The following is a 9598-nucleotide window of genomic DNA, read 5'->3' as shown; positions in this document are numbered from 1 at the left end:
TACAAAGCAAATACATCACCATAATTCAAAACCTGAGAAGCATACTACAAGAAAAGAAAATGACAGAACAATCTTCCTAATGAATAAAGATTCAATCTGAACAAATACTTGAAAATCAAATTGCACTGTACATTAATAGAATTGTCCACCATGAGCACATGTGTTTTTTTCCAGGCATGCAAAAGTGGTTCAACAGAAGAAAATCAATTAATGTAATAAACCACACTTACAAACTGAAAGAGAAAAACCACATGACCACCTCAATTGATGCAGAAAAGGCATTTGATAAAGTGCAGTGTCCTTTCTTGATAGAATGTTTTGAAAGGTAGCAATCAAAGGTAACTTCCATGACATGATATAGGGTGTATATGAAAAATTCAAAGCAGAGCTCATAATCCAGGGGGAGAGGCTGAAAGCTTTCCTTCTAAAAGTAGGAAGAACACAAGGATGCCCACAGTCACCACTGTTGTGTGTTATTCAAAATTGTGCTAGAAGTTCTAGCTAGAGCAATAATTAGGAAAAAAGAAAGAAAAGAAAAGAAAAGAAAGAAAAGTCTTCCAAATTAGAAAAGAAGTAAAAATTTCACATTCACATACACAAGTAATGAGCTATGTGAGGAGAAAATTAAAAAAAAACAAAAACAATTCCATTTACAATAACAACTAAAGGAATTAAATAGCTACAAATAAACTTAACCAAGGGCATAAGGTATTAACAGTCAGAAAACTACAAAACATTACTAAAATAAATCAAAGACGAGCTAATAAATGGAAGGATACTCTGTGTTCGTGGACTAGAAAGCTCAATATTCTTAAGATCTCAGTTTAACTCAAATTCATCTGCAGACTCAATGTAATACCAATCAAAATTCAAATAGCCTACTTTCCAGAAATGGAAAGGTTAATTACCAAATTTATATGGATAGGTAGGGGGCCTCAAATAGCCAAAAACATCTTGAAAAAGAAGAATGATGTTGGAGGACTCATGCTTGCTGACTTTAAAGCATATTACAGTGCTACAGTTGTCTAAAGAGTGTGGTACTGACATAAAGATAGACACACTGATCAATGGAATTGAATTGAGATTTCAGATATAGACCCTGAAGTCTATGGTCAATTAATATTTGACATGTCTCCCGGGACTACTCAACTGAGACAGAGCAGTCTCTTTAATAACTGGGGCTAGGAGACCTTGATATCCATATCCAAAAGAATAATAGAGGGACCCTATCTCATGACCTATACAAAAATTAACTCAAAATGGATTAAAAACTTAAATATAAGAAACATTGCCATAAAACTCCTAACTCCTAAAAGAAAATGTAGAGTAGTGATAGACAGTGGTTTCCTAGACTTGTTCCCAAAGCACAAGCAATGAAAGAAGAAATGGGTAAATGAGATCTCCTCAAAAGTGAATACTTTTATGCTTCAAAGGACTGTTAAAAAGGTAAAAAGGCAGCCTCCTCAATGGTACAAAATATTTGGAAACCACATACCTGAGGAGAGTTTGATATTCAGAATACATAAGGAAATTTTACAACTCAACAATAAAAAGACAGATGACCCAATTTTAAAATTGGGAAAAAGGCATGGACAGGCATTTTCCAAACAGGAAATACAAATGGCTAAGGAGCAAATTAGAAGATGCTCAACTTCGCTAGCTACTAGGGAAATGCAAATCAAAACCGGGAGATATTGTTTCAAACCTACTAGAATGGCTAATATTCAACAAACAGGAATCTACAAGTGTTGGAAAGGATGTGGCCAAATAGGAAAACTTAGTCACTGTTCCTGGGAAAGTAGAATGTTGCAGCCACCGTGGAAGAGAGTTTGGCAGTTTTCAGAAAGGCATCTATACAAGTGCCAAATGATCCATCATCCCACTACTAAGTACATAAGCATAAGAACAGAAAGTAGGGATGCAGACAGACATTTACACAACAATGCTTATAGTGACATTATTCTCAATTGCCAAAAGATGGAAAGAAACCAAGTGTCCATCAACCAACCAATGTATGAACAAATGTGGTATAGACATATGATGGACTATGATTCAGCATTCAGAATGAAGCCCTGAAGCATGTGACAACATGGATGAACCTTGAGGGCCGTATGTTTAGTGAAATAAGTCAGATACAAAAGGACAAATATTGTATGATTGCACTAATATGAGCTAATCATAATAAGTAAACTCACAGAATTGAAATCCGGAATACAGGTTTCCAGGAGATAGAATAAGTGTAGAGAATGCAGGGCAGATGCTTACTATGTGCAGAATATTTAAAACAGTGGAATTTAAATGTTTGGAAATGAATACAGGCAATGGGAGGACAATATGGTGAGAACATGTAACAGCACTGAATTATGCATGTTATTGTGCTTGAGTAGGGAAGATTAGAGGCATGTGTGTCACTAGAAGGAAATATGGAGGATAAAACTTGGTACTGTAAAACACAGTGAACCTCATAGCAGAAGATGACTGCAATTAATAGTACAAGCAAAAAAGTGTTCTTTCATGAACCAGAAAAAAATGTATGCTGTTAGTAAAAGTAATTAATCATAAAGTGGTATATGGGAAAAATGTACCTATTATAAACTATGGACTATAGTTAATAGCAATATTTTAACATTCTTTCATCAATAGGAACAAATGTATCACACTAATGCTAGAGGTCAATAATAGGGGTAAACAGAGGTTTTTTTTGACTAATGAAAATGTTCTAAAATTGATTTTAGTAAAGAATACACAAATATGTGATGATACTGTGAACCATTGATTTTATACTTTGGATGGATTATTTGTTATGAGAATATATCCAAATAAAACTGCTAAAAATGTTTTATAAGGAGGTCATTTTACTGGAAATATCATTCCAAAGATGTTTTTGGAGAAATAATATGAGATATACCCATATATTATAAATAAATAAATATATATATGTGTGTGTGTATATATATATATATATATATATATATATATATATATATATATATAGTACAAAAGAATAAAAACACACCTTCTGTGGTTGGCAGATGTATGGAAAATAGTTTGGAAATTATAAATCACCTTGAAATGTAATATTTTGCCTTTATCATAGCATGTCATAATTCTCTTTTTCATAACTTTGCACGAGCATGAGTACCAAAGATGAATCACCTATTCTTTTCTGGTTTTCTAGAGCAATAATAGTATATTCTGGTTTGTCTCTCATTTTCAATAAGTGTGAGTATGATTTAATTAATTGTGATGACACTGTACTCAACCAAATAATGTGACACTTTCTTCCAACTTCCATAAGTGAATTAATAAAGACAAAAATTACTCAAAGACACAAAGTGAATTGTTAATTTAGGGTGCTAAGTAATACCTCAGATCATGGTGATATATTATGTACCTTCCTCATCAAAAAAAAGTGTATTATTTAGCAAAAAAATTCTTTTGAATAAGTTCCCTTATTGCTCTTTTAACATCTTTGTTTCTCAGGCTATAGATAAAAGGATTTAACATGGGACCCACAAAGATATTAAAAAACAGCTGCAATTTTGCCCTCTTCTACAGATGTCTCAGAAGGGGGCCTCAAATACATGCAGAGCAGAGTTCCATAAAAGATGTGACAGACATCAAATGGGACCCATAGGTGGAGAAGGCTTTGTGCCTCCCTTCAGCTGAGCAGATGCCCAGGATGGCTGTGAAGATGAAAATGCAAGAGATGAGGATGATGGTGAGAGAACAATTGAGGGTGAAACCAGCTACCACAAACATGGCAGTTTCTTTGACGTAGGTATCTGAGCAGGCGAGGACTGACAGAGGTGGGTCCGCACAGTAAAAGTGGTTGATCTCATTGGGTCCGCAGGACAGATGAAGCATCAGGATGGTCTGGGTCAGACCATTGGCAAAGCCATAAATATAGGGAGCAGCAACCAGAGAGAAGCAGGTACGTCTGGACATTTTACTCCCATACAACAAGGGTTTACAGATGGCCATGTAGCGGTCATAAGCCATTACTGCAAGGACATAATAGTCAGTGATCATCAGGGAAATGAAAAAGTGGAATTGTATAAAACAACCAATGAAGGAAATGGTTTTTCTCTTGGATAAGAAATTAACTAACATCTGAGGAGTGACAGTGGTGGAGTAACAGACGTCTAAAAAGGAGAGATGACTGAGGAAGAAATACATTGGCGTGTCAAGTTTTATGTCACATCTGATTAACAAAATCATGGTCATATTGCCAATTACTGTGATAAGATAGATCAGTAGGAATATCACAAAAAGGACAGGTTGCAATTCAGCTTGATCCGTCAGTCCCAGGAGAATAAACTCCGTCACAGGCGTGTGGTTTTTCTTTAACATTGCATTTGCTTGGCTTTTAATGAGGTCTAAAGAGAAGGAAATAAAATTCATTGGTATGTTGTCATTTATCCATTACCCCCATCATGTCATCTGATACTTCTTCCTCTTCTGTCAAACTTGTAATTCTATGTGATGTAAAGATATAGTCTATTAAGCATATGATTTATAATTTAAACATCTAAATTGATATAGAGCTCCTTTTGCATAAAGGCAGTCTTACTTTTGTTTTTAATGGCACCATTTCTGGAGCTTTTTTTATTTGCCCATTTACAATTTCCTTCAACAGGGAGATGAAAATGTTGCTCTTCTTTTTTTATTGAATTTTCAATCCTTTGTTTTACAGCATACTTTTGATGAGGTATCTAAAATATTAGTCTTGAAAATTACCTGTGCTATGAGCAGCTGAGTAGATTTGGGCATAACTGAAACTGATACATGGTGCACATCCTTGTAGAACTGGGATCTCCTTTCCTGCCCCTCTGAACATCTTCAAGCTCTTCTCTCACCCTGCAATGTTATCCATTTCCCCACTCTAGTCTAACTCAGTTGGCCCTCTAATCACCAGATGTTACCTAACTTAAGACACAGCTCAGGATCTCCTCAGTTTTGTATTATTTTCTATGTACCTGAAAAGGCAAAAACTGGTACTTTGGATGAAAATAGATCTTACCATTCTTATATGTAAAGCACAAATTTGTTTATAAACACAGTCTATAAAAAAATACATATATGCATATGTGTATCTGTATCTCTACGTATCTATAGGGAGATATCTACATATTTAGAGACAAGCATAATTTTCATCGGTGATGAAAGGGTGATTAGGGAAAAAATAAAGTATGAAAGGCTCTCTTTTGGGGATACAATGGAATAAAAAGATTGGGAAATACTGCCCCAGGTCAAAATGACTTGTTGTAACTACCTCAACCAAACTCCTTGCAAATTAATAAAAACATTATAATATGAATTCAACTTAAGTTGTTTAAAACATGTACAATGGTCATAGACAAATAATAATGATATTAACTGAACAATCTAGATGGTACTTAAGGTATCCTGAAGTGCATCTCCCAACATTTAGCCAGGATGAAAGCAGAGAGATCATCATGAAAACATCTACATCCTCCTTCAGTGGCACTTAACATTATGTGCATTTTTTAAAACAGATTCAGTGGCAAGTTTGGAAACAGGTCACTTTGTATGGAATGCTGTAAATCCATCACCCAAACTTTATTGTCCATTGCATTATACTGTTCTGTACAAGAGGCCTTTGGACATTTTGACTAAGATAATATGCAAGACAGGTTAAATAAATCAATAGATTCACAATTATTTTGCATTTTACTTTTTGCAAACTCAGAAGTTCAAACTGAAGTTTATCATAGTAATTGTCAAATAGGCAAATATCCATTTTTTGACAGAACTAAGTCATTTAAAATTAATTGGATTTAGTTCAGGATTCCTCTTCTTGTTTGTTCTTTATGTCTCATGATTTATATAAAATGCCACCTTTCACATGTCACTTAGTCTAATATGGCACAAAGACAGACAGATGTCCTTGATATTTTTAACATCTGTATTTATTGAAATATTAATCAAAAGTTAAAATAATTAGTAACCCATTTATTTATTCTTGATGGTGAGAAAATGAGGTAAGACAAATAAACGAACTTTCCAAATAATTTAACTGAGCAGCTTATGGTAATAACTTTCATTTAAAGGAGCAGAACACAACATCCCATATGGTCTGATCAAAGAAACTTTAGAGAGAAGCATTTGTAGGTGGTCATAAATGGTTCTGTGGTGTCCCAGACTTTGTACTCCAAACATTCACCTTCACCCTGGGGCTCTCCCATCTGAGTGCTGGTTGCAAATGCTGGGTGTCCCAAAGAATCTTGAAGATTTGTCTTCAGCTTTAACAAGGGTATTGTCTCTTTAAATGTCTTCATGGGTTAAGTTGAAGGGAAAAAAAAGAAATTTAGAGAAGACATGTTCCTGGAATAAATTTTACTCAAGTTTAGTCAAAGAGATAAATTGATTGATTGATTGATAGATTGAATAACCCAAAAGTGGCCAATGCATCCTGAAGTGATTAAAGCACATTGTACAGTAGTATGCTCATAATTTAAAAGAGTAGCCTTGTTGACTTAGAAGAAATCAGAGAAATTGTTGAATACCATCCCCTTATTTGTGTTCTTGAATCAACATAGAATAAGAATGCTTAATTATTGAGAGTTAGCAGAGTGTAACATTTATTGGGAAATTTTCTGAAGCCAGAATCCCTGGTTGGAAATCCCAACTCCTCTAGTTTCTAGCTGTGAACTTTGGACACATTATTAATCCCTTGTTCTGTTTCCTAATCCATAACATGAAGTTAAGAACAGCAACTCACCCATGCAAGGAAATTAGTTACAAAAACTTACATATTTATAAACTTTGTAAATATGCATGCTATGTGGTAAGCTTTAATAAGTTGTAGCTACTATTATTACTTAATAACAGGTCTAACCAGAACAAGATTTGGCATCAAAATATGAGCTCATAAGGGACAAGGATTTTGTCTAATCTCTAGCTGCAGCCTCAGTAGCATGTAGAACAGTGCTTCCCCAATTTTAGATGGTAAATTATTGTGGATGGAATGAATGTTCTCTTAGGTCTAGTTTCCCTTCCATTATGTCATGTCACTCTATTGTACATTTATTAATAACTGTACTCTGAAAATAGGGCATTATTAGCTACTCAATAGTCACATTTACTAATTCATCAGAATATGAATTTCAGGCTTTTGTTTCATGTTTACTAGTTAAATGGTTTAATCTAGATAATAAAATCTAAAATATGTCTAATCCTACCTGAGAGAGTGATTTCCCAGAGCCATCATGTACTAGAAGAACCTTTAGTATTTATAACCAATTTTTCACATAGGGACAAATCCCTATGGTTCAATCATTTCTAGTGGAAAGTCATTCTTACTGTGAAGAATACCTAATATATTTTATTCTTCTGAGAATTCCAAGTGCATTGATGACATGATTTTTACCCATTCTCCAATATCATCAGGGAATTAAATCTCCTAAGAACAGTGAGGCAATAGTATTCATTATTTATTTTAATTTAGACAAACTTTTTTTTAAATTTTGATTTCGGAAATATTATGTGCTTTGATTTATAATATGTAAGAAATATTATATGGTATATGGAGAAAATATTGGATTCTGAGATTCCATTGGAAAATCAATTAATTTTTTGGTTGACTTGAGTAGCCATTTACTGATTCTGAACCTTGTAACATATCCTTTAATTTAAATATTATCCATTTGTGTATTGATATATAATACAGTTGTTTTGGTGATTCTGCCCTTGCCCCTTCTAATTCCAGCCCAGATCTGATATCTATTCTTCTCTCTCTTGCTTTGTGCACTTGGAGTTTAACCCCTATGAGTACAACAAAAGGGCTCTTTGGTGACTAGTTTCCAACTGATTTTGCCAATGGGAGGCACCAACAGAATTTCCGAGGTGGGAAGGAAAGAGGAGGAGCTCAATGTTTTTCTCAGTCTCTTCCAGAGTCGCTTTGAAGATGTTAGAATGTCAGCAACCGTCCAAGGTGAACTCGAGCCAGGGTTTTTTAGAGAAGAAGGTGGCAAAGGTCCTTCTACCTTGTTCCAGCTCTCATGGGGCTCTAGTGAAGAACCCACTTTCTATGTCCCTTCAGTCCCAGGGGTGAAAATAGCTTTCTGCATTTAACTTCTAGGTGCTTCAAATTCTTTGGTTTATTTTCTTAATTTGCTCCATTCTCTATCTTTTCATTAAATCCCTTCCAGGTAACCCATCTGAGTGGAACATTGTTTAATGCCATGTTCCTGACCCAGGCCACAGCAGCACATAGTAGTTACTCACTAACAATGACAGCAGTAGCAGCAGTAATAATAATTATTGTGATGGCATTCATTGTTCTTGTTAAAAATTTGGGATATATATGAGCTTACAATTCTTGGAATGTAAAGGAGCCATTAAATGACAACCCCTCTGGAACCCGGAAATAATTGAAGAATACACATAAGAGTCAGATTATTACAAAATTACTATCAGTATTACAGCTAAACTTGAAGTTGAGAATGTGGCTTATGCATATGCTTTTCTGCTCCTTTCTTTCACTGGAAATCTCTCAGACACAGCAGAACACCTTGATGAACTATTGCTCCCTCCTTCCCTTTTCAGAGAAAGTACAGCATTCATCATATAGAGAAGAAAACATTTTGGATTCAAGCAAGGCAGCTGCTATGACCATTTCAATGATGTCACCAAACTGTTTTCACCCTACTCAGGGAGGGGCATGGGAGGTGTAGGGAGTGGAATCTGAAGTGTCCTCTAAAACTTTTCCATCTAATTTCATTTAAAACTTACCCTCCATCCTTTGTAACCTGCCTTGCATCCCTATGTTGATGCATCCACTTGAACTAATTTAATTTAAACTAATCTGAAAGTAGATCCTACAGTCTAACAAGGGAATCCCTGTCTCTTGCATTTAATAGATAAGAAGAAATGATCTTAGGTCATCATGAGATAAACACTTGTTCATGTGTTTATAACCCTGTACCCACTATCACTGTTTAATTACCCATTCATGATTTCTTCATTAAATATTATTCAGTACCTAAAATTTTTTGCAGATCTCTATAGGAGATACCAAGATGAAACTGATACTATATCTGTCTTCAGAGCATGTACAGTCCAGTAAAAGAAATGGAAAAGCTGAAGAAGAAGGCAAAAGCCAAAAAGGAGGAAAAGAACATTGTCACACAGAGGGAAAACTATTCCAGCTGAAGACATGTCAAGCACTGTTATGAAAAATGTTTTATGATTATGAAGACAGGGGCACCTTCATAAATGCCATAAAATTGATATAATATATAAATTAGAGTAGTGGGTTTTGCATTTTTAAAATGTACCATATATATCTGATTAACTCATAATTTAGGATTCTATTCATTCAAATGCAACTTTTGTAAACACATCCAGAGGGAGGCATAGTAATACTCATGGGTGATTTTTTGATGGCTTCTTCAGGAATGAGGTTGTGAAGGTTAGTCATTCAGGCATAAATTTTCCCACTTCTGAGTCCTTTGGGGAGGCTAAGAAATAACTACATCTTCACTGGTCAGTCTGACAAATGTGAAAATCAAATACCCCTATGATGAGGAACGTCATATTGTTTGATTTCTTCCTATTTCCTCTTATCAAACAT

At 34.7% G+C, this 9598-nt stretch overlaps 1 pseudogene; it reads right to left on the bottom strand.

Annotated features, from left to right (window-relative positions):
• Positions 1-3417: 3417 nt before the first annotated feature.
• The window catches only part of LOC119537863, a 117580-nt pseudogene continuing 111399 nt past the window's right edge, over positions 3418-9598 (bottom strand).

This window comes from Choloepus didactylus, chromosome 6, assembly GCF_015220235.1.
Source record: "Choloepus didactylus isolate mChoDid1 chromosome 6, mChoDid1.pri, whole genome shotgun sequence".
Lineage (NCBI taxonomy): Eukaryota > Metazoa > Chordata > Mammalia > Pilosa > Megalonychidae > Choloepus > Choloepus didactylus.
The sequence above is the reverse complement of the archived record's forward strand: the minus strand, read 5'-3'. Positions and strand labels throughout refer to the sequence as shown.